This window comes from Aphelocoma coerulescens, unplaced genomic scaffold (genome assembly GCF_041296385.1).
Source record: "Aphelocoma coerulescens isolate FSJ_1873_10779 unplaced genomic scaffold, UR_Acoe_1.0 HiC_scaffold_70, whole genome shotgun sequence".
Taxonomy (NCBI): Eukaryota; Metazoa; Chordata; class Aves; order Passeriformes; family Corvidae; genus Aphelocoma; species Aphelocoma coerulescens.
In genome coordinates this window covers 1802367-1829275 of record NW_027184055.1, presented here as the reverse complement: position 1 = coordinate 1829275, position 26909 = coordinate 1802367, and the positions used below count along the sequence as shown (strand labels likewise).

General features: G+C 57.7%; 2 pseudogenes; one reads left to right on the top strand and one right to left on the bottom strand.

Annotated features, from left to right (window-relative positions):
* Window positions 1-1408: 1408 nt before the first annotated feature.
* The window catches only part of LOC138102326 (zinc finger protein 850-like), a 1260715-nt pseudogene continuing 1235214 nt past the window's right edge, over window positions 1409-26909 (top strand).
* On the bottom strand, window positions 19618-20867 carry LOC138102321 (zinc finger protein 3-like; annotated as a pseudogene).

The window sequence follows — 26909 nt, the reverse complement described above, 5'->3', positions numbered from 1 at the left end:
GCCCCGGTAGCATCTTCCCCCCCATCCTGCAGGTGAGCGGGGAGGGGGAGCTCACCCCAAATCTATCGGGGGGTCACCAGGAGGGTTTTTTTGGAGGGGTGTTTGGAGCTTGCAGATTCTGGAATCGAGCCCCAGATGTCTTTGCATGTCCCTGGGAGGGATTTTTTGGGCCAGAGGGGATATGTGGATCTTGCAGGACTCCAAAGCTGAGCCATAATTGCCCCTTGGGGGTCTTGGGGCGTCCATGTGAGGATCGCCCGGTCCTGGCGGGGTTGGACATTGGGTTTGGGGATCCCCAGGAGAGCTGGGGGCTGGAACACGGGACCCCTGGAGTGGGGAGAGCAGGGAGGGACGATACCAGAGCTGGGGGACCCCCAAGAGCCTGGAGGGGTGGGGGGGCCTGGAGATGAGGTGGGGCTGGGACCCCTCAGCCCTAAAAGGGGCGGTGAGGGGAGGGGGGAGCCCCAAGTGCCTGGAGTGGAGGGAGGCTGAAGAGGGAGACCCTGGGACCTCTGGGAGCCAAAGCAGAATCAGGAAAAAAGGGACCTGTGGGACCCCCAAAGCCCCCCAGCATCCCTAAGCAGGACCCCAGAGAGGGGGATCCCCAGGACCCCCGGGACCCCCAGCAGCCCTGACAAGGGGGACCCCCAGAACCCCAAAGTGAGGAGACTGGAAAGGGGGAACTCCTGGAGGCCGTTTTGGAGTCATTCTTGATTTTTTGTTGGTTTTATGGACACCAGGTACCCGGTGAGTTCCAGAGCTGGACTTGGGCAGGAGGAAGCCCCAACCCAACACACTCATCCCTTGTTTCTCCCCAAACCAGGATTTCCCATTCCCAACCCTTGGCCAGATGCAGGAGGAGGCTGTGAGGAAGAGGAAGATGCCCCGGGAGCCCCAGGCAGGTGAGGAGGAAGTCAGTGCCCCTTTCCCCCTCTCTCCTGCTCCATCTCCCAGCCCAGCATCGCCCCCGGCTGCAGGACAACCCCGCTGCCGACGCCGTCCTGCCGGGGACGGACTGGGGGGATCTCCTTCCCCTTCCCTGTGGCACGGAGGCAAATCCCATCCTCTCCTTGTCCTTCCTCCCCCAGACAAGGAGCTGAGCACGGAGCCCAGGGAGGAAAAATCCCCGCGGCAGAACCTGGTGGAAGAGGCCGTTTTGAGCGGCTCCACAGCTCAGGAATCCAATGGGGAGGAAAAGCCCCGGAGATCCCGCAGGAGGAGGGGCTGCAAACGCAGCCCAGGGTGCTCTGAGGAGGAAAGACCCACCCTGTGCCGGGAAGGCGGCCAGAGATCCAGCCAGAGGTCAGAGCTGGTGGTTCATGAGCAGCTTCACAATGGGGAGAAGCCCCACACGTGTGGGGAATGTGGGAAGAGCTTCAGGCGGAGCTCCCACCTGATCAACCACCAGATGATCCACACCGGGGAGAGGCCCTATGAGTGTGGGGAATGTGGGAAGAGCTTCAGGTGGAGCTCCAGCCTGATCCGCCACCAGCATATCCACACTGGGGAGAGGCCCTATGAGTGTGGGGAATGTGGGAAGAGCTTCAGCCAGAGGTCCTACCTGATCAATCACCAGAGGATCCACACTGGGGAGAGGCCCTATGAGTGTGGGGAATGTGGGAAGAGCTTCAGCCAGAGCTCCTACCTGATCAATCACCAGAGGATGCACACTGGGGAGAGGCCCTATGAGTGTGGGGAATGTGGGAAGAGCTTCAGGTACAGCTCTGACCTGAACCGCCACCGGCGCATCCACACTGGGGAGAGGCCCTACGAGTGTCCTGAGTGTGGGAAGAGGTTTCAGACCAGCTCCACTCTCCTCCTGCACGAGCGGATTCACACGGATGAGAGGCCCTTCCGCTGCCCCGACTGCAGGAAGGACTTCAAACAAAACTCAGCCCTCGTCATGCACCGGCGCATCCACACCGGGGAGAGGCCCTACGAGTGTCCCCAGTGTGGGAAGAGCTTCTCCAGGAGCTCTCACTTGACCAGACACCAACGGAGGCACCGCTAAGGGAAGCCCTGCGAGTGCCCCGACTGTGGGAAGAGCTTTGTCCTCTGCTCCAGCTCCATCTCCCATCAGAGGAGCCACGTTTGGCAGAGGCCTGGTGACCCACATTCCCTGTGATCCAGGTTGGGAAGACCCCTGGCTGGTGCTCTCCACGTTCTCCTGGATCCCTGTAGGCACCTGGATGAACGCAGGGGCAGGAACATCCATTGGGACTCAGATCAACATTGGAAATTCATTGGGAAGAGCTGATTTTTTACCTTTACACTCTAAAATTTTCATCTGCTCTGTCCAATTGTTTTTTCTGGTGGTATCAAGCAACCCTGGATGATCTTGGAGATCTTCTGCAGCCTAAGTAATTTCTGTGTTAATCCCACTGAAACAACCAAAATTGGGGTAGAAATAAAGAAATTAAACAAAGAGATCTAAAGCGGCACCATTTTACCGGAATTTGGGGTTGAATTTGGGGTTCAGAGGAATATTCGGGAGGATCTGAGTGTTGTGGGGCTGTGAAGCCAGGCAGATTGGGGCCACAATCTTGTACTTGTGTTGTCAGAACGTGTCCACCTGAGCCCACCTATTCTACAGGAATTCTGGTTGTCTGTCCCAGTCCCTGCTCTGGGTCTCTCCCTTTGGGGTGTGACGTCCAAAGTGCCCAAATCGCTGCTGAAGTGCCTGAGCTGCTCAGGGCTGTGGATGTTCCTGTCCCCCAGCCTGTCCTGGTCGATGCCATGTGGGGTGGGAGGGGGTCTGGGGAGCTCCTTGGGGGACTGGGAGGGGCTTTTGTGGCTCTTGAGGGCATTTGTAGTGCTTGGAGGGGCCTTTTAGGGTGGTCTCAGAGAGTTTTGGTGATCTTGGCTGGGCTGTGTGGCTTGGAGAGAATTTTGTGGTTCTTGGGGTCATTTATGATGCAGGGAGTGGTTGGGGGGTTCCTGGCCAGGAGCTGTGGGGTGGTTTGAGGGGTCTGGGAGTGGCTGTAGGGCTGGGAGGGGGTTTTAGGGCCTCTCCCCCAGACTCCAAAGCTGCCACCAGACCCCACCCCCAAGATGCTGCTGGGGGTCAGGGGCTCCATGTTGGGGTTCATTCTCCTGGCACTGCAGGAGAAGGTGAGGGGGGGTCCCCAGGGGCCGTGTGTGTCCCCCCAGAGCGTGTGTGACCCCCCCCATCCCGGTGTCACCCCCTTTTCCCTACCCACAGGGCTCCTGAGCCAGCCCCTGCTGCCCCGGGAGGGAATTTGGGGAGGGGGCAGAGGGGGTGCGCAGCCCCCGCCGGGGGATGACCCCGGCCCAGCGCCCTTCGTTCAGCACCGAGCTGGGCTTGGGGCCGCAGGAGGAAGAGGCCGATGGGAAGCAGATCCTGCAGGGGGGACAGGGCTTGGGCTCAGGGCAAGGTCCTGCCCTGCACACCTGGCTCAGGTGTGAGCCTGCCCCGGGAAGGGAGCGGGACATTCCCATCCCCATGGATCAGGGCTGGGAGCAGCGCTGGGAGCACGGACATGGAAATCCTGGGAGCCACTGGGACCGCACTGGGGGGTGAATGATCCCCCCCAGCACCTTTCCAGGCCGCCCTGCGACCTGAGAAATGCTCGCTGGGCCTCGGCCTTGGCCAAGAGCCCCCGGGCTCAGCTGCTCTGAGCTCAGGCGCTGCCGGCTCCCGCAGCCCGCCCAGGGCCGCCCTGCCCGTGCCGGGGCTGTGCTGGAATTCTCTGCTGCTGCTGGGCCACTCGGGGGGTCTGGCCCCGCAGGAAAGGTGACCCTGAGCCAGGAGCTTTCCTTGGCCGCAGCAAAGCCTCGGCACGGAAAGACCTTCCCAGCGCTGTGCCCTGGGCCGGGAGGGATTGTGCCACCAGAGCTGTCCCTCCATTTCTTCTGCCAGGCAGCTTTAGCACAGGAAAAGTGGAGAAGCCAGAGCTGCCTCTCAGCTTTCCGCAGTCCTGCAGAGGAATCCTGTGTGGGAAGCAGCCTGGGAACAGGGTTTCTGTGCCAGGGTGTTGCCCACCGACCACAAACACAAACCAACAGAGAGTCAGTTTATGCGGTGCTTTATTCAGGGCCCGGGGACCTGGGGACTATTGTCCCAAATCAGGCTTCCCAAAGGCCTATCGTTTCACTCAGCTCTTTATACAGTTTCAAACATTGGCACACATACAAGATTTAATCTTCAAAGTAAAACATACATCACAAGGATTAACAATTGATAATCATACCCTAAGCCATATATCTTTATGGTTGTCTAGTCTTAGATAATGCTCAACGAGCTCTTACCACTGAAATCCCCCTTGCATGCAACATATATCAACCCAGAACGATTTACTTTTAGACAGGTTCACCATGCCCAGCTAATTCACTAACGGGTTCATCATGCCCAGCTAATTCACTATTCCTAACCTCCCCACCCAGTACATTCCATTCCTGTTTCCTCAGAGAACTATTTCTACACCTGAGGCCTTGCAGCTTAGCAGAGCCTTAGCCTTACTACTTCTAAAATCCAATATCCTATCCTTTTTGTAACAAGGGCAGGGGAATTCAGAGCCCTTTCCTCCGCCGTGGGCCCAGGCTCTGGCCCTTGCCCTTTGCAATGGCCCTGCAGCTGCCAGAGGGGCCTTTTTGGCTCAGCTGAGAGCAGTCCTGCTGCAAGGCTGTCCTCGAGCTGCTTGGGCTGCACATGTGCCCAGGGAATGCTCATTGCTTGCAGTCTCAGGCACTGTGGGTGTGCAGGTGTAACTACTGCAGGAGGGAACAGCTCTGCTGGGGGCAGTTCTCTTTTTCTTGGTGGTTTTTCTGTTGAATGAACGTTCCCTGCCAGCTCCGGGCAGAGCTCTGTAGCTGTATGTGGCACTTGTCTGTGGCACTGTGGCTCAGGAGGTGGCCAAGGGGAGCTTGGCCGAGGTGTGGGCAGAGGAATGGCCATCAGGCCGGGCTGGGGGGTCAGCGGCCGGTCAGTTGCGTTGCGTGGCCGCGGCTCTGGACGCTTGTGTGGGAGCGTGTGCAGGGCTGGAAGGCTGGGGCTGCCGCCGCTGTGTCGCAGAGCCGGGAAGGCCGGGGCTGGCCCGGCCCTGGCCCGGCCCCGCCAGCTCTGCCAGCTGCCGGCGGGGACACAAAGGGCAGCTCCGAGCTGCGGCCGCTGCGCTGCGGCCGCACAAACGCAGCGCCCGCAGAGCTCCAGGGCAAGGTGCTGGCCCTGGCTCGGGGCTGGGCCGGGGCCAGCGGCAGAAAATCAACTTGCAGCTCGGGCCCCGCAGCAGGGAGGAGCAGCAATTGCTGGGGGAGAGAGACTCTTGCCAAGGGCCTGCGGGGCCGGGCCCCAGGGAACGGCTTCCCGCTGCCCGAGGGCAGGCTGAGATGGGATGTGGGGCAGCAATGGTTCCCTGGCAGGGCGCTCAGGGCCTGGCACAGGCTGGCCCCAGAAGCTGCGGCTGCCCCCGCATCCCTGCAAGTGTCCCAGGCCGGCTCGGCCATTGGGGCTTCCTGCCCAGGAGGGCTGGGCTGGGCTGGGGCTGCTGAGGGCGGGATGGGCTCTGGCTGAGCCAGCTGAAGGCTGCGCATGATGAGGCCGGGGGGACCCCGTTCCTCAGTGGGTTCTGGGGTATCCCACATTCCTGAAGGGATTTCAGGGTATGTCCCATTCCTGAGGCAGTTTTGGGGTCCCCCCAGTGCTTCGGAGGGGTTCTGAGAGGAGGGCTCTGGAACTTGGAAGGGGGACCTATTGTCAGGGATGCGGGGAGCCCATTTTGGGAAGGATGCTGCTGTTTCTGGCAATGTTGAGAGGTTCTGAATGGGCTGTGGGGCCCTGGCTGTCATTTTGGGACTTGAGGTGAGCCCATGGGCACAGCAAGGGCTGAGGAGAGGTTCCAAGCTCCCATTTGGGATGGAGGGATTGAGCGGGTGCCTCCAATAAACTCAATGCCAGCCCCAATGTGTCGATGGCAGCCCCAAATGGCTCGATCCGTCAGCCCCAAGGCCCGGCTGTGGGGAGTCAGGAGCCACAGAAGGGGAATTGGTGTCCAGGAGGGGTGGGATGGGATGGGATGGGATGGGATGGGATGGGATGGGATGGGATGGGATGGGATGGGATGGCATCATTGCGGTGGGATGAAGTTTGGGAGGGCTGCGGTGGTTTGGGAACTTGGAGTGGGGCAATCCCAGGAGGAAATCTAGGAGCTGCTTTTGGGGAGGCTCCTGCTGCTTTTTGACAATTTTGGGGCCTCTAAGTGGCTTCTGGGAGGTTGCAGTGAATTTGGGGACAGTGCCGTAAACCCCCGCAATTTGGGGGGCTGAGGTGAAGTCCCCACATTTTGGGAGGGTGAGGGGAGCCCAACTGGGAAGGAATCCTGCTGCTTTGCACCCCTTCAATGGGGTGAGAAGCAGCTTGTCAGGGAAGGAAGGAATTCGGAAGGAATTCGGAAGGAATTCGGAAGGAATTCGGAAGGAATTCGGAAGGAATTCGGAAGGAAGGAAGGAAGGAAGGAAGGAAGGAAGGAAGGAAGGAAGGAAGGAAGGAAGGAAGGAAGGAAGGAAGGAAGGAAGGAAGGGAGGGAGGAAGGAAGGGAGGAAGGAAGGGAGGAAGGAGTGAAAACAATATAAGTAGTGAATGAAAATAAAAAAAGGGTAAATAACTGAGTTCTCTTTTAAAAAATATCAATTCCCTCTGAATCCAAAGGTGCAGAAGACTTTTCACTCCACATTTGGGGTTTGTTTTTATGTTTCATACTTCTTCAGGTTCTTTTATTTTTTCTCTTGTTTTTAATAGATAACACCTGGTAGGAAAGGAATGCAGAGCAAAATGAGACCCATTTCTGGCAGGCAATGAAAGTGTGGGCTCCTGGTCTGGTTCCTTTTGTGTGGATCCCTCATCTCTGTGGCACGGGGGGAATAGCAGTGCTGGGAGCCAGCAGCGGGCTCAGGAGCATCCCGCTCTGGCAGCTCTGAGCAGGTGGCACATGTCCTGCTCTCCTGCTGCCCTCCAAAGCACAGAATCCATGGGCAAGTTTAGGCCCAGCTCTGGGCACAGCCAGCATGGCCTGGGCACGGGAACGGGGGGCAAAGCGGGCGGGATCCTTCTACAGCTGCCTGGTGGTTTCTGGTTTCTGTGCCCAGAGTGCCAGGATATTCTTAAGAGGTGCTTGTCCATGCAGCCCTTGGACAGGCCGTCCTTGGAAGAGCTCTTCAGTGCCCCTTGGCTGCAGGGTGTTCATGTGCCCTAGAGGATGGCAGAGAGCCACGGGCACAGTGTGATCCAGGGGCCTGGCAGGTAACAGCCCCACACATCTCTTGGCAATCAGTGGCAAAGCAAAGCAGACGATTTTGTCCTGCCTGTAGCCCTGGGCAGGGAGCATCAGAAGGGAACACGCAGCTCTTGGGCTGCAGCTGAGCTGGAGGCCTGCTCTGGCAAGCACTGGTGGCCACCATCCCCCCTGGTTTTGCTGGTCTGGTTCACTGATGGCTGGGGCCCTGGGCAGAACCCTGAGAGCCTGGTGTGGCCCCAGGGAAGGAGAAGGAGCCCCTGGAGAAGCTGTAGCAGGTGGGGCTGCTGCTGCTGGAGCCACCAAGGACGAGCTCAAGGCCGACAACCTCTTCCTGGAGCTGGCCAGCGGCAGCTGAAGATGATGGCCTTTGATTCTGGCACCTTCTCCAAAGACACACTCCACGGCCAGTGTGCAGGTGTGTCCAGAGCCAGGGGGATGCTGCCAGAGCTGGGCATGGCACGGCCTGGCCGGGCACCAAAGGTTCCCCCTTTGCTGGGGCGGCTGCAGCCAATTCTTCAGTGGCTGCCAAGCTGCTTTTGGGCTCTGGGCAGCTGCTGAGGAGGTGGCTGTGCCATGGCTGGCTGCAGGCTGGGCACATGTCCTGCCCTCCTGCTCTGCTCCCAAAGGCAGCAATGCTGGGCAGCTTTGGGCCCAGCTCTGAGCACGGCCAGCACGGCCTGGGCACTGCGGGCGGCTGGGACAAGGGGACAGGAGGCTTCAGCTGACGGGCGGGTTCTGGTTTCTCTCCTTGCAGCCGGGCTCTGCCGATGCTGAGGCTGCTCTGGGCTCTGCCAGGGCTCTGCTGGGGCTCAGCCCCGGGCACGGCTGGGCCCGCTCTCCCCTCACAGGGCTCTGACAGCTTTGCATCAGACGAGCCCCTTGCGAGCACAGCGACGGAGCTTTCTGCTTTTGCAGGTGAGTGAGGCTCTGGTGCAGGCCAAGAGATTGCAGTCAGGGACACACATCCCACTGGCAAGAACCCAAACTCCACAGTCCCAGCTGAACGCCTGGATCTGCACAGGGTGTTCTGTCTGTCCCACTCTTCCTTCCTTTTGGGCTGGAATTGTGCCATTGCACTTTCTTCCTCCTCTGGAAGTGCCACGAGTGGGCCCAACCTGGCGAGTGGGCCGTGTTCCTGAGGCAGTGCAGCCTGGAGCTGATGGATGAAGAATTGCCCTTCTCCAGTGCCAAACCAGAGCAAAAAGCCCTAAGTGGGACTTGGTGTCTTTTAGAACCCCTGACAATTTCCAAGGGAATGTGCAGCTCATTGGCAGGGTGAGAAGGAAGGGCATCTTCTCAGTGAGTTGGGGTGGGACAGAGTTTAGATTGCCAGTCCTGCTCGGAGCTGGCAGGGCACAATCAATTTCCTATTGCTTCAACCACAATTTAAAATAACAATGTTGGAAACAAAGCCCAAAATCTTGAAAAAAGGACTGCTGAGGTCAGTAAGATGGATCAATGCCATCAGCATATTTACAAATACCTGAGTTGTCTTTTGAAAAGATCAGTTACCTCTTAATCCAGAGTTACAAAAGACTTTTCACTCCACCTTTGGGTTTTGGTTTTATGTTTCATAATATTTTCTGGGTTTTTTCTTTTGTTTTTTCTATTAATTAAACAGAAAACATGTCCTAAATGATGGATCAGCACTGCTGAACACGGGGACACGCAGAGGGACCAGAAGCAGCTGCCTTTGTCCCCCTGCAGCTCCAAGGCCCAATCTCAGAGCAGACAGGGCTGGCAGAGACTGGCAGGCTCCCTGTTTGCTGTGCTGCCCCACTTGTGAGCGGCCCAGCTTTGCGTGAGGCACAGGGAGAACAAGGGGCAGCTCCCTGCCAGCCCCGCAGCCCAGGCACCCCTCGGGCCCCGGGGCTTGGGGCACTGTCAGCACCCGCTGCTCCAGCGCCCGCTCCTGCTGGCACTGACAGCAACCCCCAAACTGTGGCTGATCCCGAGGGAGCAGCAGCAGGGCCTGGATCTGATCCCTGACTCTGGGGCAGGGCTGGACAAATGACCCCCACAGCAGCAGCAGCAGCAGCAGCAGCAAATGGAGCTGACTTTCAGCACAGCCCCTGCCGCTGTTCCCTCCCGTTGGCAGCGGTGCCACAGCAGCCTGGGGCACCTGGGAGCCCTCAGTGCCAGCAGGGACTGGAGATGGCAGCCCTGGGCTCCTGCAGGGTGTGCAAGGAGCAGAGGTGGGCACTCCCTGTCCATGTGGAGCTTGCAGGTGGCAAAGGCTGCTGTGAGCAGGCAGCTCCAAGGGCAGAGAAAGGAGGGTCTCGAGCACTGGATCTGTGCCAGTGCCACAGCCCTGGGCAGCAGCCACCGAGCCCCGGGGCCACAGAGGGCACAGCAAGAGGGACAAAAGCAGTCAAGGGCAGAGACTGGGCAGGGCGAGAGCTGGGAGCAGGAACAGCTGCTTCATTGCACTCTTGGAGAAAGCTCTTGGCTGTTTCAAAGCGCTGAAAGGCGTCAAGGGCACAGAGGAGGCCACAGCAAACAATGCTCCTGTTTTCACAGCCTCCCTTCTCCGTGTGCCAGAAGGAATGGGATGAACTGTATTCTTCTCTCCGAGGCGTCTCATTCAGCATGAGCAGCTCAGCACCAGGAGCTGAAGGAGCTGAAGCCTTAGGCCACAAGAGCTGAGCAAGAGGAGCCTTTTTGACCAAAGTAATGCTGCTAACATGGACCTGGCTGAATGCAGCAGACAGAATCCTGGAATTACAGACTCCTTTCTGTTAGAAAAGACCTCTGAGCTCATCAAGTCCAACCATTAAGCCAGCACAGTCAAGCCCAGCACTAAACCGCGTCCCTGAAGTGCCAAGGCCTGGACAGGAGGCCTGACTGAGGCCTGAACAACAGGCCCTGAGCCAAAGGTGACCTCTGGATGAACCTTCCAACCAAAGGTTATCTTTATATCTGCTCATTACCGAAATTTGCATGATCATTAGCGCTGTGATTGATGTATCCTCTCATTAGTGAAACATGGATTGACCTTTCTGTGTTTAGACGCCAGACAAGGCCATGAAATCCAACATCTGGCCTTGTTTGGGGCTGTATGGTCAAAGTCAGCTCCCTTGGCTCCTCCTTGAGCCCTGGCCAGGCTTAGGAGGAAGCCAAGAGGAGGATGAAAGCAGATGTTCCCGCACTGGAAGTGCTGTCAGTTTGTTTCTCCAGCACTGTCAAAGCTGGGCCCTCTCGCAGCGGGGTTGGAGCCTCAGCTGTGGCTGGAGGCAGCTGCAGGAATTCCCAGTGTCCGGGAGTGGCTCTGCAGTCCTTGGCTGGGACAGCTTCCCCCAGCTGATGGGTGGCTCTGGGTGATGGTAAGGTCTGAGGGTCCCTGGGGCTGGATCTTGGTTAATCACTGCAGGCAATCTTTGGCACTGATGGTTGGGGGCATTGCTGAGCTGCTCCTGCTGTGATTCTTTGCTAATGATTATGTGCTTTGCTGAGCTTATGCTTTTGTGACTTTTTGCAGATTTGCATTCTATAAATTGCACAATTCCTTCAGCTAGTGTCTGTGTCTTTGGTGCTGACCCTGCCCACCAGCAAAACAGGGCCCAATCCTGCCTGAGTGTTACCTGGGAAGACAAAAACCCTCACTCCAAATGTCCCCCCTTCCTCCTTGTTCCCCCCACTTTATACACTGGCCATGTTGTCCTGTGGTCTGGGATATGCCTGGGGTCAGTTGGGGTCACCTGTCCTGGCTGTGACCCCTGCCAAGCTCCCCCGCACCCCCAGCCCCTCCCCAGCGTGGCCGGACGAGGGGCAGGAAAGGCCTTGGCTCTGTGCAAGCTCAGCAAGAACAAAACCATCTCTGTGTGCGCAACGCTGTGCTCAGCACAGAGCCAAACACAGCCCCAGAGAAAGGCCTGGCAAGGAAATTCCCTCTGCCCCAGCCCACAGCAGCACCCCATGGCCACCCACCATCACCACGGCTCCACGGGTTCCTTTCCATGCCCCCGGCCCTGGCCACGGGACCTTGGGCTGGTGGCCACGGCAGCCGACTGTGGCCCAGGACTCTGTGCCCGTGTCCATGGCAGCAGTGCCTGGCCACGGGCCCTGAGTGCAGGTGAGCGTGCCAATCCCCATGGCAGCGGGGCCAAGCGTTGGTGTCCGTGGCACCAAAGTGAGGAACGGGTCCCTGTGGCCGCTGCCGTGGCACCTGAGGGCATCAGCGAGTGTCAGTGCAATTGTAGCTGGCACCAGCCCCGGCACCGCTCTGTCCTGAGGGCTGCCATGGCAGCCGAGGGCAGCCACAGGTCTGCGGGCAAGTGGCCACGGACCCTGAGTGCAGCAATGGCTCCTGGGGGGGTTTCCAAGGGAACTGGAACTGATGAGGGGTGCCATGGCATCCAACCCCTGGGATGTCACACAGCCACCCTGGGATGTCACACAGCCACCCTGGGATGTCACAACCACTCAGTGATGTCATAGTCTGCTATAGGATGTCAGACCTCTGTCCTGTGGTATCAAAACCATATCTGTGATGTCACAGCTCACTCTGTGATGTCACATAGCAACCCTGTGATGTCATAGCTGCTCTGTGACATCACACCACCCATCTGTGTTGTCACAGTCCTCTCTGTGATACCACACAGCTGCTCTGTGATGTCACAGCTGACTCCATGATGTCACACAGCCACCCTGTGATATCACAACCCACTCTGTGATGTCACACAAGTGCCCAGTGATGTCACAGTTCTATCTGTGATGTCACAACACTGCTCTGTGCTGTCACACCAGCACCCTGTGATGTCACAGCCTGCTCTGTGATGTCACCATTGCTCTCTGATGTCATAGTCGGCTTGATGATGTCTGACCTCTGCCCTGTAAGGTCAGAGCCAAAGCTGTGATGTCACAGCACCACTCTGTGATGTCACAGAACTGCTCCATGATGTCACAGAAGACTCTGTGATGTCACACAGCCACCCTGTGATGTCACAACCCACTCTGTGATGTCACAGCCTCTTCTGGGATGGCCCAGCCCTCTCTGTGATGTCACACCAATACCCTGTGATGTCACAGCCCGCTCTGTGATGTCACACAGCCCCTTTCTGACATCACAGCTGCTCTGTGGGTCTGGGACACAGGCACAGAGGTGTTGCCAAAACTTCAGTGAAACAAAACCTCCTCAGCACCAGCGCAGCACGAAGCAGCAGCATTCTTTATTGGGCCGGATGCACGAGGGGAGAGCCCCTCCCAAAGTCATGTGTGCCGAGTTCAGGAATGTTCCTGTTTGCAGACTGGGTTTCACAGACTCATTCCCAGATTGTCCCACAAGAAACACACACACGAGAATCATTGCCCCAAAATCATTGCATATTTCCCCCACCCCTTTGCACATCCCTTCTTCTGCCCTGGGGGTCTCTTTGGGGGTCCCTGGTGGTCGGTGACCCCAAAGCCAGCCCTGACTGCCCGGTGAACTGGTGAAAGTTGGCACACCTGGGCTGGTTGCTGCCCACAGAATCAGCCTTGTGCGGTTCCATGGCCAGTGGCTTTTGGAGAAGAAGCATTGTATGAACCCACCAGGTGCAAATGGCTTTTCATCTGGCAAATTTCCCCCCCTTGGAGGGTTGGGAAGCTTCTCTTCCCTTCAAGCCTTCAGAAGCCTCACTCTGCTCCTTTACTCACATCCCACGAGTTCCTCAGCTGCTTTCACAACCATGTTCTTTACACAGCTCAAAGCAAGTGTCAGAAGCACAAGTATTGCTGGGATCCCAGTTAGACTTTGCAAAAGTCAGGCCAACCATCAGTCAGGGGAAATCCAAGTCCTTTAAATATTTTATCCAAACAGTTACTGCCTAACCCTCCCCTTAATTCCCTGCTGGATGCAGCAGCTGATTTTATCCTCTCTACCCGATCATCCCATCCAGCATCACATTTGGAATGTGCACACAACAAGTGTTGCTGTTTCAGTTCAAGAATCCACATACTCCCTGTCCATGTAGCAGCAATAGGGCTAAAGCCAATCTGCTCTGTAAGGTCATTTTAGCTGTGGCTGGCAATTGTTCCTTTGTTTCAGCAAACCCCAAAGGAGCTGCATTCACTGAAGTTTCCATCTGCAGAGCCCAATGGTGTGTGGCTGGTCTGTTCCTAAAGGCAGATCTCTGTGGAGCAGAGATGGATTCTAAAATCCATCCCGCTGTAGTTCCCGCACTGGGATGTTTCCAAGTTCCATCCCCTTTAACCTTTCCCCACAGTCGGGTTCCCGGTGGTGACTCCTTGCACAAGGGACGGAACGTTAATACCCCCAGTGTCCATGGTGCTCCTGATTCTCCCAGGGCCAAACGTCTGCTCCAAATTCCATCACTTCCCACCCATCCTGGGGCTCTTGAGGATCTGACCGTATCCTGCTGACACTCTGTGCCTCTCCAAGGCTCATTGTTTGTTGGCTGAGCCCCGGTGCCACTGAGAAAGGCAGAATCATTTCTACAAACACAACCCAGCCTCAGAGCCTGGGCCACAGCCAGGAGCTGCTGGACCTCAGGATTCCAAACAGCTCAAGTGTCTGTCCCAGGGCAATCCCACTTTTCCTTTGTCCTGGGATCCTTTGGCCTTGACCTTGTTCAATCAGGATATTTTATACCCACCTGTAAGGGGTCCTGTGGGAGGCCTGGGCTCCCTTCCCAGCCCAGACACCCCAGAACGGGCTGGAAACATTCCCATTGTCCTGTCTGAGGGTGATTCCATACTGCTGGAATTCGACAGCCCCAGGGGGTATCAGTGCAATCTGTCAGCTGATCAATATTTCCTGAGGTAATTTCCTGACCCGGTTTGGAAATGTTACAATTCTCAGCAGGATTGTTCTGATGTGTCCATGGTAAGGAATATTCTCCTTCCATCCCTGTCCAGGTGCCCTGGGTGCTATTTCCTTCCCACAAGTGTTCCCAGATTTTTGTCAAATTGCTGACTGCAGCTCCCCACGGAACTGGATTTTCTGCACAGGTTGGTGTTGGCAAACAAGCTGTTACAGGGGTTACATTCTGTCATCTGCCAACACCTTGCACTGACTTTGAAAACCGCATTTCCCTTCCCAGAAGTCAGGAACATCATTTTTATTATTATTATAAATACACAATTATTGATCACCTTCATCCAGATCCAATAAATAGTATCCCCTTAGAAAATCCTATTCAATACCTAAAACAATAGGATTGATGTAAAACCCCAAACCCCACAGTGTCAGTCAGTCTTGTTTCTGCTGTGTTTAATGTGTGCTCGCTGGTTTTACCCGCATGTGATGAACCCCGAGTTTGATTCCTTCTACCTTGAGTGCAGGGTAGGTTACCAGGAGGACTTGAGATGGTCCCTTCCACTTTGGCTGGATTGTTCCAAAATTCCAGGTTCTGATGCACACCGCATCTCCTGGTTGGAAAGGATGTACAGGCGAGTCCAGCCCCAATGATCTGCTGAGAACCACGCACCTTTTAAGGCTTACAAGAGTTAGTCCCAGTGCTATTAAATATTCATTTCAGCAAAACTTCTGAGCCTTCCCTTGTCTTGTTGGTGCCATATGGGAAAGCTTCTGGCCATCCAGAAAAAGGATCCACCAATACCAAAATGTGCCAGTCCCCCTTCTGCCGGGGCAGTTCTGCAAAATCAGTTGGCCAAAATCACCTGGTGATTCCCATTTAACGAGCCCTGGAGGCAGCCTTCTTCCTTCAAAACCAATCACATCTTTCTCAACAACTGATCTATTATTTTTTGCCATTTTTGTGCTTACTGGATGCCTTTGTAAACTGGCCACCATGTTCTCCATTTCCTCATGTGTTTCCTGATGTTTGAGTTCCGTTGATTTCTGTCTTTTGATTTTCTTCCTTTCATTTTTATTATCTTTTTGCTTGCTTGCTTTCCTTCTTCATTCTTTATGCTTTTTTCTTTCAATTCTTTTTTTTTTCTTGTTGCTTTCTTCTTCCTCCTTTTTTTCCATTTTTCTCCGTGGTTTCACATGATTGAGTCTTTCTTTCTTTCTCACTCTCTTTCATTTGCCTTTTTCTTTTTGACTTCAAACTCTTGAATCCTTTTTTCTTTCTTTCTTCATTTTTAAATCTTATTTCTCCCTTTTTTCTATTTTTTGTTGATTTCTTTATTATTTTTCTTTTATTTTTTCTTATGTCTTTTTTTCTTTCTTTTTATCTTTCCTCTTATTTCTTTCTTCTTTTTTTTTTTCTTTTTCTTTTATTTTTTTGTTGGTTTCATGCTATTTAGTCTTGCTTTCTTTCTTCTGATTTTTCATCACTTTCATTTTCTTGCTGATATCTGTCTTTTGATTTTCTTCCTTTCCTCTTTCTTTCTTTCATTTTTATTTTCTTTTTGATTGCTTTCTTAATTTTTATATGTTTTTTCTTTTGTATTCTTGTTTGTTGCTTTCTTTCTTTTTTTTTTCTTCTATTCTACGTTTCTTTCCTTCCTCCTTTCCTTGTTGCTTTCGGTCTTCTTTCTTTTCTTTCTTTCTTTCTTTTCTTTCTTTCTTTTCTTTTTCCTTCCTTCCTTCCTTCCTTCCTTCCTTCCTTCCTTCCTTCCTTCCTTCCTTCCTTCCTTCCTTCCTTCCTTCCTTCCTTCCTTCCTTCCTTCCTTCCTTCCTTCCTTCCTTCCTTCCTTCCTTCCTTCCTTCCCTCCCAAGCTGCTTCTCACCCCACTGAAGGGTTGCAAAGAAGCCAGATGCCCTCCTAATTGGGGTCCTCTCACCCTCCCAAAATTTGGGGACTTCACCTCATCCCCCCAAGTTGCGGGGGGTTTACGGCACCTTCCCCAAATTCACTGCAACCTCCCAGAAGCCACTTAGAGGCCCCAAATATGTCAAAAAGCACCAGGAGCCTCCCCAAAAGCAGCTCCTGCTTTCCCTTCCTAAAGTGCCCCACTCCAAATGGCAAAACAACCCCATCCCTCCCACACTCCATCCTAACCCAAAATATTACCCCATCCCATCCCATCCCATCCCATCCCATCCCATCCCATCCCATCCCATCCCATCCCATCCCATCCCATCCCATCCCATCCCATCCCATCGCATCCCCATCCCACCCCATCCCATCCCACCCCATCCCATCCCATCCCATCCCATCCCATCCCATCCCATCCCATCCCATCCCATCCCATCCCATCCCATCCCATCCCATCCCATCCCATCCCATCGCATCCCCATCCCACCCCATCCCATCCCATCCCACCCCATCCCATCCCATCCCATCCCACCCCACCTCATCCCATCCCATCCCATCCCATCCCACCCCACCTCATCCCATCCCATCCCATCCCATCCCATCCCATCCCATCCCATCCCATCCCATCCCATCCCATCCCATCCCATCCCATCCCATCCCATCCCATCCCACCCCTCCTGGACACCAATTCCCCTTCTGTGCTTCCTGACTCCCCACAGCCGGGCCTTGGGGCTGACGGATCGAGCCATTTGGGGCTGCCATCGACACACTGGGGCTGGCATTGAGTTTATTGGAGGCACCCGCTCAATCCCTCCATCCCAAATGGGAGCTTGGAACCTCTCCTCAGCCCTTGCTGTGCCCATGGGCTCACCTCAAGTCCCAAAATGACAGCCAGGGCCCCACAGCCCATTCAGAACCTCTCAACATTGCCAGAAACAGCAGCATCCTTCCCAAAATGGGCTCCCCGGCTCCCTGACAATAGGTCCCCCTTCCAAGTACCAGAGCCCCCCTCTCAGAACCCCTCTGAAGCATTGGGGGGACCCCAAAACTGCCTCAGGAATGGGACATACCCTGACATCCCTTCAGGAATGGGGGATACCCCAGAACCCACTCAGCAACGGGGTCCCCCCGGCCTCATCATGCCCAGCCTTCAGCTGGCTCAGCCAGAGCCCATCCCGCCCTCAGCAGCCCCAGCCCAGCCCAGCCCTCCTGGGCAGGAAGCCCCAATGGCCGAGCCGGCCTGGGACACTTGCAGGGATGCGGGGGCAGCCGCAGCTTCTGGGGCCAGCCTGTGCCAGGCCCTGAGCGCCCTGCCAGGGAACCATTGCTGCCCCACATCCCATCTCAGCCTGCCCTCGGGCAGCGGGAAGCCGTTCCCTGGGGCCCGGCCCCGCAGGCCCTTGGCAAGAGTCTCTCTCCCCCAGCAATTGCTGCTCCTCCCTGCTGCGGGGCCCGAGCTGCAAGTTGATTTTCTGCCGCTGGCCCCGGCCCAGCCCCGAGCCAGGGCCAGCACCTTGCAAGAACTGCCCCCAGCAGAGCTGTTCCCTCCTGCAGTAGTTACACCTGCACACCCACAGCGCCTGAGACTGCAAGCAATGAGCATTCCCTGGGCACATGTGCAGCCCAAGCAGCTCGAGGACAGCCTTGCAGCAGGACTGCTCTCAGCTGAGCCAAAAAGGCCCCTCTGGCAGCTGCAGGGCCATTGCAAAGGGCAAGGGCCAGAGCCTGGGCCCACGGGGGAGGAAAGGGCTCTGAATTCCCCTGCCCTGGCACCTCAACCCTGTTCCCAGGCTGCTTCCCACACAGGATTCCTCTGGAGGGCTGCGGAAAGCTGACAGGCAGCTCTGGCTTCTCCACTTTCCCTGTGCTAAAGCTGCCTGGCAGAAGAAATGGAGGGACAGCTCTGGTGGCACAATCCCTCCCGGCCCAGGGCACAGCGCTGGGAAGGTCTTTCCGTGCCGAGGCTTTGCTGCGGCCAAGGAAAGCTCCTGGCTCAGGGTCACCTTTCCTGCGGGGCCAGACCCCCCGAGTGGCCCAGCAGCAGCAGAGAATTCCAGCACAGCCCCGGCACGGGCAGGGCGGCCCTGGGCGGGCTGCGGGAGCCGGCAGCGCCTGAGCTCAGAGCAGCTGAGCCCGGGGGCTCTTGGCCAAGGCCGAGGCCCAGCGAGCATTTCTCAGGTCGCAGGGCGGCCTGGAAAGGTGCTGGGGGGGATCATTCACCCCCCAGTGCGGTCCCAGTGGCTCCCAGGATTTCCATGTCCGTGCTCCCAGCGCTGCTGCCAGCCCTGATCCGTGGGGATGGGAATGTCCCGCTCCCTTCCCGGGGCAGGCTCACACCTGAGCCAGGTGTGCAGGGCAGGACCTTGCCCTGAGCCCAAGCCCTGTCCCCCCTGCAGGATCTGCTTCCCATCGGCCTCTTCCTCCTGCGGCCCCAAGCCCAGCTCGGTGCTGAACGAAGGGCGCTGGGCCGGGGTCATCCCCCGGCGGGGGCTGCGCACCCCCTCTGCCCCCTCCCCAAATTCCCTCCCGGGGCAGCAGGGGCTGGGGCAGGAGCCCTGTGGGCAGGGAAAAGGGGGTGACACCGGGATGGGGGGGTCACACACGCTCTGAGGGGACACACACGGCCCCTGGGGACCCCCCTCACCTTCTCCTGCAGTGCCAGGAGGATGAACCCCAACATGGAACCCCCGACCCCTGGCAGCATTTTGGGGGGTGGGTCCAGTGGCAGCTTTGTGGCTCTGGCGAGGTCACATCTGCCCTAAAACCCCCTCCCAGCCCCACAGACACTCCCGGACACCTCCAACTGCCCCACAGCTCCTGGCCAGGAACCTCCCCAACCACTCCCTGCATCATAAATGACCCCAAGAACCACAAAATTCTCTCCAAGACACACGGCCCAGCCAGGATCACCAAAACTCTCTCAGAGACCACCCTAAAAGGCCCCTCCAAGCACCACAAATGCCCTCAAGAGCCACAAAAGCCCCTCCCAGTCCCCCAAGGAGCCCCCAGACCCCCTCCCACCCCCCATGGCACCGACCAGGACAGGCTGGGGGACAGGAACATCCACAGCCCTGAGCAGCTCAGGCACTTCAGCAGCGATTTGGGCACTTTGGACGTCACACTCCAAAGGGGGAGACCCAGGCCAGGGACTGGGACAGACAACCAGAATTCCTGATGAATAGGTGGGCTCAGGTGGACACGTTCTGCCAGCACAACTGTGAGATTGTGGCCCCAATCTGCCTGGCTTCGTGGCTTCACAACACTCAGATCCTCCCGAATATTCCCCTGAACCCCAAATTCACCCCCAAATTCGGGTAAAATGGTGCCGCTTTAGATCTCTTTGTTTAATTTCTTTATTTCTACCCCAATTTTGGTTGTTTCAGTGGGATTAACACAGAAATTACTTAGGTTGCAGAAGATCTCCAAGATCATCCAGGGTTGCTTGATACCACCAGAGAAAACAATTGGACAGAGTAGATGAAAATTTTAGGGTGTAAAGGTAAAAAATCAGCTCTTCCCAATGAATTTCCAATGTTGATCTGAGTCCCGATGGATGTTCCTGCCCCTGCGTTCACCCAGGTGCCTACAGGGATCCAGGAGAAAGTGGAGAGCACCAGCCAGAGGTCTTCCCAACAGAGATCACAGGGAATGTGGGTCACCACGGCTCTGCCAAACGTGGCTCCTCTGATGGGGGATGGAGCTGGAGCAGAGGACAAAGCTCTTCCCACAGTCGGGGCACTCGCAGGGCTTCCCTTAGCGGTGCCTCTGTTGGTGTCTGGTCAAGTGAGAGCTCGTGGAGAAGCTCTTCCCACACTGGGGACACTCGTAGGGCCTCTCCCCGGTGTGGAGGCGCCGGTGGGTGATGAGGGTGGAGTTGTACCTGAAGCCCTTCCTGCAGTCGGGGCAGCGGAAGGGCCTCTCATCCGTGTGAATCCGCTCGTGCAGGAGGAGATGGGAGCTGCTCTGAAACCTCTTCCCACACTCAGGACACTCGTAGGGCCTCTCCCCGGTGTGGATGCGCCGGTGGCGGATCAGGTGGGAGCTGTGGCTGAAGCTCTTCCCACATTCCCCACACTCGTAGGGCCTCTCCCCAGTGTGACTCCTTTGATGGACAATCAGGTTGGAGCTCTGTCTGAAGCTCTTCCCACATGCCCCACACTCATAGGGCCTCTCCCCAGTGTGGATCCTCTGGTGCTCCATCAGGCTGCAGATCCGGCTGAAGCTCTTCCCACATTCCCCACACTCATAGGGCCTCTCCCCAGTGTGGATCCTCTGGTGGTTGATCAGGTGGGAGCTCCGCCTGAAGCTCTTCCCACATTCCCCACATGTGTGGGGCTTCTCCCCATCGTGAAGCTGCTCATGAACCACCAGCTCTGACCTCTGGCTGGATCTCTGGCCGCCCTCCCGGCACAGGGTGGGTCTTTCCTCCTCAGGGCACCCTGGGCTGCGTTTGCAGCCCCTCCTCCTGCGGGATCTCTGGGGCTTTTCCTCCCCATTGGATTCCTGCTCCGTGGAGCCGCTCAAAACGGCCTCTTCCACCAGGTTCTGCCCTGGGGATTTGTCCTCCCTGGGCTCCGTCCTCAGCTCCTTGTCTGCGGGAGGAAGGACAAGGAGAGGATGGGATTTGCCTCCGTGCCACAGGGAAGGGGAAGGAGATCCCCCCAGTCCGTCCCCGGCAGGACGGCGTCGGCAGCGGGGCTGTCCTGCAGCCGGGGGCGATGCTGGGCTGGGAGATGGAGCAGGAGAGAGGGGGAAAGGGGCACTGACTTCCTCCTCACCTGCCTGGGGGTCCTGGGGCATCTTCCTCTTCCTCGCAGCCTCCTCCTCCATCTGGCCAAGGGTTGGGAATGGGAAATCCTGGTTTGGGGAGAAACAAGGGATGAGTGTGTTGGGTTGGGCCTTCCTCCTGCCCAAGTCCACCTCTAGAAGTCACCGGGTACCTGGTGTCCATAAAACCAACAAAAAACCAAGAGTGACTCCAAAAAAAGCCTCCAGGAGTTCCCCCTTTCCAGTCTCCTCACTTTGGGGTTCTGGGGGTCCCCCTTGTCAGGGCTGCTGGGGGTCCCATGGGTCCTGGGGATCCTCCTCTCTGGGGTCCTGCTTAGGGATGCTGGGGGGTTTTGGGGGTCCCACAGGTCCCTTTTTTCCTGATTCTGCTTTGGCTCCCAGAGGTCCCAGGGTCCCCTCTTCAGCCTCCCTCCACTCCAGGCACTTGGGGCTCCCCCCTCTCCTCACTGCCCCTTTTAGGGCTGAGGGGTCCCAACCCCACCTCATCTCCAGGCCCCCCCACCTTTCCAGGATCTTGGGGGTCCCCCAGCTCTGGTATCGTCCCTCTCTGCTCTCCCCACTCCAGGGGTCCTGTGTTCCAGCCCCCAGCTCTCCTGGGGATCCCCAAAGCCAATGTCCAACCCCGCCAGGACCGGGCAATCCTCACATGGACCTCCCAAGACCCCCAAGGGGCAATTATGGCTCAGCTTTGGAGTCCTGCAAGATCCACATATCCCCTCTGGCCCCAAAAATCCCTCCCAGGGACATGCAAGGACATCTGGGGCTCGATTCCAGAATCTGCAAGCTCCAAACACCCCTCCAAAAAAACCCCTCCTGGTGACCCCCCGATAGATTTGGGGTGAGCTCCCCCTCCCCGCTCACCTGCAGGATGGGGGGAAGATGCTACCGGGGCTGGGGGTGCTGCGGACACAGTGGGCGGGCGGTGGAACCTCGTGGTTCTCCAGCTCCTCCTCCTCCTCTCTCCCTCCTCTTCCTCCCGCTCCTCCTCCACTCCCACCCTGACCCCCCTTTCCCACCCCCTCTGCCCCATGGCTGCCGCAGCACCGGCTGCTGTGTGGGGGGAGCCCCCGATCAGCCCAGGGATGGACAGGGGGGTTGGGGACCCCCCCAGTGCGGATCCCTCCCTTCCCCAGAGCCCCAGGGAATCGCTCCAGGGCTCAGGTGCTGGGGGACAGGGCTGCACCCCCATGGAACCGCTCGTCTTCTGTCCCAACCCCACCTTTCCCTCCCCTCTCCTCCCCTTTCTCAGCGTTCCCCCAATCCACAGCCCCATTCCAGCTCAATTTGGGTGTCCCATCCCCATCCCGCTTTCTTTGGGGGTCCCAGCCCCCTCTTCCCCTCCTCCTTCTGCACCTTCCCCATCCCCAATCCCCACCTCCCCTCCCCCGGCCTTGGTTTTGGGGGTTCCAGGCCCCTCCTGCTCCCTTTGGGGGTTCCATTCCCCATTTCGCTCCATTTGGGGTCCCAGACCCGCCCCCCTTCTCACCGCTCACCCCGCGCCCGGGGGGGCTCCCAGCACCACCAGTGCCACCAGTGCGGCCCCAGCTGCCCCCACACGCCCCATGCCCAGCGCCGGGCGCTGCCGACAGCCCCAAAGCAGCCGCGCTGTGCCCTGGGGGGTCCCCAGAGCGGCCCCGCCCCGCACGGCACTGGGAGCACCAGTCCGGACCAGTGCGGAGCGCGGGCGGGCGGCATCAGCCGTGCCCGGGCAGGGCCGGGCCCCGCGGGGCTCCCGCCCGCACTCGGCCCCCGCCGGGACAGCGCGGGGGGGCCCGGCCTGGCCGCCCCCACCTCCCCCTCCCCAAATTCCGCTCCGGGGGGCGCTGGGGGCGGGGGGGGCTCAGCTGGGGCCAGAGGTGCCGGAGCCACGTGTCCCCCGCTGCCAGCACCGCCCCCTCAGGATTAGGGGTGCCCCAAAACTCCCTCGGAGCTGGCGGATACCCCGCAGGCGAGCTGCCCCTCCCCGGTCACCTGCGGGATGGGGGGAGCGGTGTTCCCGAGGCCGAGAGCTGCGGACACAGAGAGCGATGGATGCACATGGAGGCTCCTCTTCCTTCCTCCTCTGTCCCGCCTCTTCCTCCCGCCCCTCCCCCTTTATCCCTCCTCTTCCTCCCGCTCCTGCTCCTCCAGCCGTCCTCCGTCCAGCAGCTCCGCTGCCGCCCCCAAACCTCGGGCTGGAGCGGGGGGTCTGGGACACAGCCCCGTGCTGGGGGGCAGAGCCGCTGCTGGGGCCATCGCTGTGTCCAGGGCATCCTTTGTGGCCCTCGTGCAGCTCCAGGCTCCCGAGGGCTCCCCGAGGCTTTCTGTGGCTGTCCCTGCTCCCCAAATCTGTCGCGTTTGATGCCCGAGCGCGGCAGCCCCGTGCCCTGGGGCAGCAGCCGGTGCCGGGACACAGCCCCGGGAGCTGCGCTAATGCCCGGCCGTGCCCAGGAGGGACTGAGGGGAGGGGACTTCATAAGGATCCCCCCTCTGCGCCCCTGGCTGCGCACGGAAAGGTTCTTTAGTGCATGGGAGCGATTTTCCGGGGTTTCTGGGCTCGGCGGGGCCGAGGCGGCGGCAGCGGGAGCCGCGGGGCCCGGCCCGTGGGGGCGGCCGGGCTGGAAAAGTGCGCGGGGCCCCAGCGCGGTGCCCGAGGGCTGAGCGGAGCTGACGGGAACAAGCCCCGGAACCCCCCGGTGCCCGAGGGCTGAGCGGAGCTGACGGGAACAAGCCCCGGAACCCCCCGGTGCCCGAGGGCTGAGCGGAGCTGACGGGAACACCCCGCTCGTCTCCGCCGCTCCAAGCCGCTTCCCCGGCTCCGGCTGCCGCCGCCGCCCGGCCCCGGCGCGGTCCCGCGGGGTCGCCGCTCTTGGCGCAGCTGGAGGGCTCGATCCGAGCCGCGCCCCGCCCGTCCCTCGCTGCGGCTCTTTCGGTCACACGGAGCGGCCGAGACCCCGCGCTGCTGCCCCGACGCTCCCTCGCTGCAGCTCTTTCAGTCGCTGCGCAGCCGCCACTCCCCGTGCACTTCTTCTAGAATTTATTATTCCATTCTCCTTCTTTTATTCCATTCGCACCTCCCATCCCACGCCCTCCGCTGCGGCTCTTTCAGCGCCGGGCTCCTCGCCGGTCTCTCAGTGCAGCTCCTTCAGTGTCACGGGCCGGCGGAGACGCCTCTCGGTGCGGCTCTTTGATCGGATTTTCTTCTTTTCTCACGGTTTTCTCTCGTTCCCAGCTCGCCCGTCCCGCCGAGCGGCTCCTTCAGGGGCCCGGGGCGGCACCGAGCCCTCGGGGCGGCTCCAAAGGGCCCCGCCCGCCGCCGCTGCCCGAGGCCTCCCCGCTGCTGCCGGGGATCGGACACCGCAGGCGGCCCCGGCCCCTTCCTCTTCTTCCTATTCTTCCTCTTCTTCCTCTTCTTCCTCTTCTTCCTCTTCTTCCACTTCTTCCTCTTCTTCCTCTTCTTCCTCTTCTTCCTCCTCGCTGCTGCTGGGATTCAGCCCCCGCTGCCGCCCGGCTCCTTCTGTCCATGATGACAATGTGGATCAAAGGAGACCATGGTGACACTGCGGAACCGCATGGAACCAAGGAGCCATTGTGACACAGTGGGGCCTCATGGAATCAAGGAGACCATTGTGACCCAGGTGTTGCATGTGAAGGCAAGGAGCCATTGTGCCACTTTGGGCTTCTTCCCTTGAGCTCTGCAGCTGGCTGTCCCAGCCCAGCGCACCATGTGCCACCTGCTCTCCTCAGGGCTCTGCCTGCACACAGGCCCAGGAGAAGTTTTCCTGTTTGCAAGGAAAGAATGGAAAAGCCTGAGCAGGTTTCCTAAACAACAAACCCCGCTCAGGAGCCACATGCTCAGTACAGGCTGCCTGGAACGATGGCCCCTTTCTACAAGGGTCAGTGTGAGCAGGAATGATCTCTGGGAGCAGAATTCTCGGAGTCTTTCCACTGAATTCTCTGTGCCTGTGTCTTGGGGTGACTTTAGGATGTGTATCCCCTATGGCTGCTCTATGCCCAGAAGTTAACTTGGTGCATTTCTGTGCCTTTCAACTGAGCCTGAGAGGGGGGAGAGGAAAAAAAACCGGACAAACTTCTCAGAGCGTTTGTTCAAGGACACACATACACACTCCTCTGCATCCTGCTTGCAGCAAGGGTGGAGGAAGCAACCTTCTTGCTTTTGAGCCAGTTTTCAGCTCCTTTTCTCTGCAGGGAGATGGAGAGTTGAACTTTGTTCTCCTGGGACTTTGGGGGTTTTTTTCCCTTCTTCTCTTCTTGACTGTTTCAACATCAGACCACACCGGGAGAATTTTCGCCCGAGGTGGGGGCCCTGAATGTGGGCCCATGGCCCAGCTCCAAGGTGGAGGAGAGAGACTACACCTCCAGAAGTGTTGGGGTTCCTCCCCTCTGCCATGAGGTCATGGGAGAGGGGACCCTGGGGTAGAGGCATGGCCAGGGCAGGGGGTCTCCCTGCTCCCTGCTCACATGTGCCCTAATCCTGTTCAGCACTGGTTATTTTGTGTTGCCCTGTGCCAGGAGGGCCCTGCTTGTCCCGGGATTGCTCAGTTCTTTGGCAGTGCCCCGCCCATGTGGCTGGAGAAGAAAGAGCTCTGAAACTTTTCTCAAGAATCGCTCCCTATTTCTTTCCACGGGCCTCGCTGTCTAGGGATGTTTCAGGAGACCCCACTGAAACACGGAGGGACTCTCAAATTATCCCAGCTTTCTCTCCACAGCGAGAGGTTTTACTATTTAGCATTGTTATCCTTTTCCTGTGTGTTTGTTAAATAAACAGTTTCTATCTCTTTCACTTTCTTCCGAGGAAAATTCTTTTTTCCCGAACCTGGTGGGGGAGGGCTGGGTGTAACCTGCCTTCTACCAGAGGATATCTTCCTCCAAATTTGTCCAGACCGGCACAGCCTGTCCTTTCCCTGGGTGTCTGTTGCAGATGGAAGCTGCTGGTGCCATTCTCAGCTTGAAGCCCTCTTTTGATGCAGCAGATGTTGCCAGCTGTGTTCAGCAGCTGTGGCTCAATGTTTCTGCAAAGCTTTTGTGTTCCTCATGGAACCAAGGAGCCTTTGTGACACTGCAGGGGCTGATGGCATCAAGGAGACAATTGTGACAGTACAGAACCTCCTAGAAACAAGGCTCCATTGTGACACCGTGGGGAATCAGGGAATCAAGGAGCCCATTGTGACACGGCCAGGCCGCATGGAACCAATGGTCCATTGTTACACTGCGGATTCAAGAAGACCATGGTGACACCACGGAGCATCATGGAACCATACGTCCATTGTGACACAGCGGGGCCTCATGGAAACAAGGGCACCATTGTGGCAAAGCAGGGCCTAATGCAAGCATGGAGAGCATTGGGACATTGTGGGGAATCATGGAAGCATGGAGAGCATTGTGACACTAAGGAAACTCCGGGAACCAAGATGACCACTGGCACATCATGGAACCTCATGGAAGCAAGCCTCCATGATGACTTTGGAAGGCCTCATGGAGCACAGGATCCATTGTGACACAGCAGGACCTGGTGCAACCAAGGAGCCTTTGTGATACTCCAGATGTGCATGGAAGCCAGGGTGCACTGAGACACAGCGGGGCCTTGTGGGAACCAAAGACACCTCTGCAAAAAGCAGGCTAGCTCATAGAAGCAAGGAGTCCATTGTTACAACATAAAACCTGTGGAACCAAGGGACCATTGTGACACTGCGGGGCCTCATGGAACCAATTGTCCATGATGACAATGCGGATCAAAGGAGACCATGGTGACACTGCGGAACCGCATGGAACCAAGGAGCCACTGTGACACAGTGGGGCCTCATGGAATCAAGGAGACCATTGTGACCCAGGTGTTGCATGTGAAGGCAAGGAGCCATTGTGCCACTTTGGGCTTCTTCCCTTGAGCTCTGCAGCTGGCTGTCCCAGCCCAGCGCACCATGTGCCACCTGCTCTCCTCAGGGCTCTGCCTGCACACAGGCCCAGGAGAAGTTTTCCTGTTTGCAAGGAAAGAATGGAAAAGCCTGAGCAGGTTTCCTAAACAACAAACCCCGCTCAGGAGCCACATGCTCAGTACAGGCTGCCTGGAACGATGGCCCCTTTCTACAAGGGTCAGTGTGAGCAGGAATGATCTCTGGGAGCAGAATTCTCGGAGTCTTTCCACTGAATTCTCTGTGCCTGTGTCTTGGGGTGACTTTAGGATGTGTATCCCCTATGGCTGCTCTAT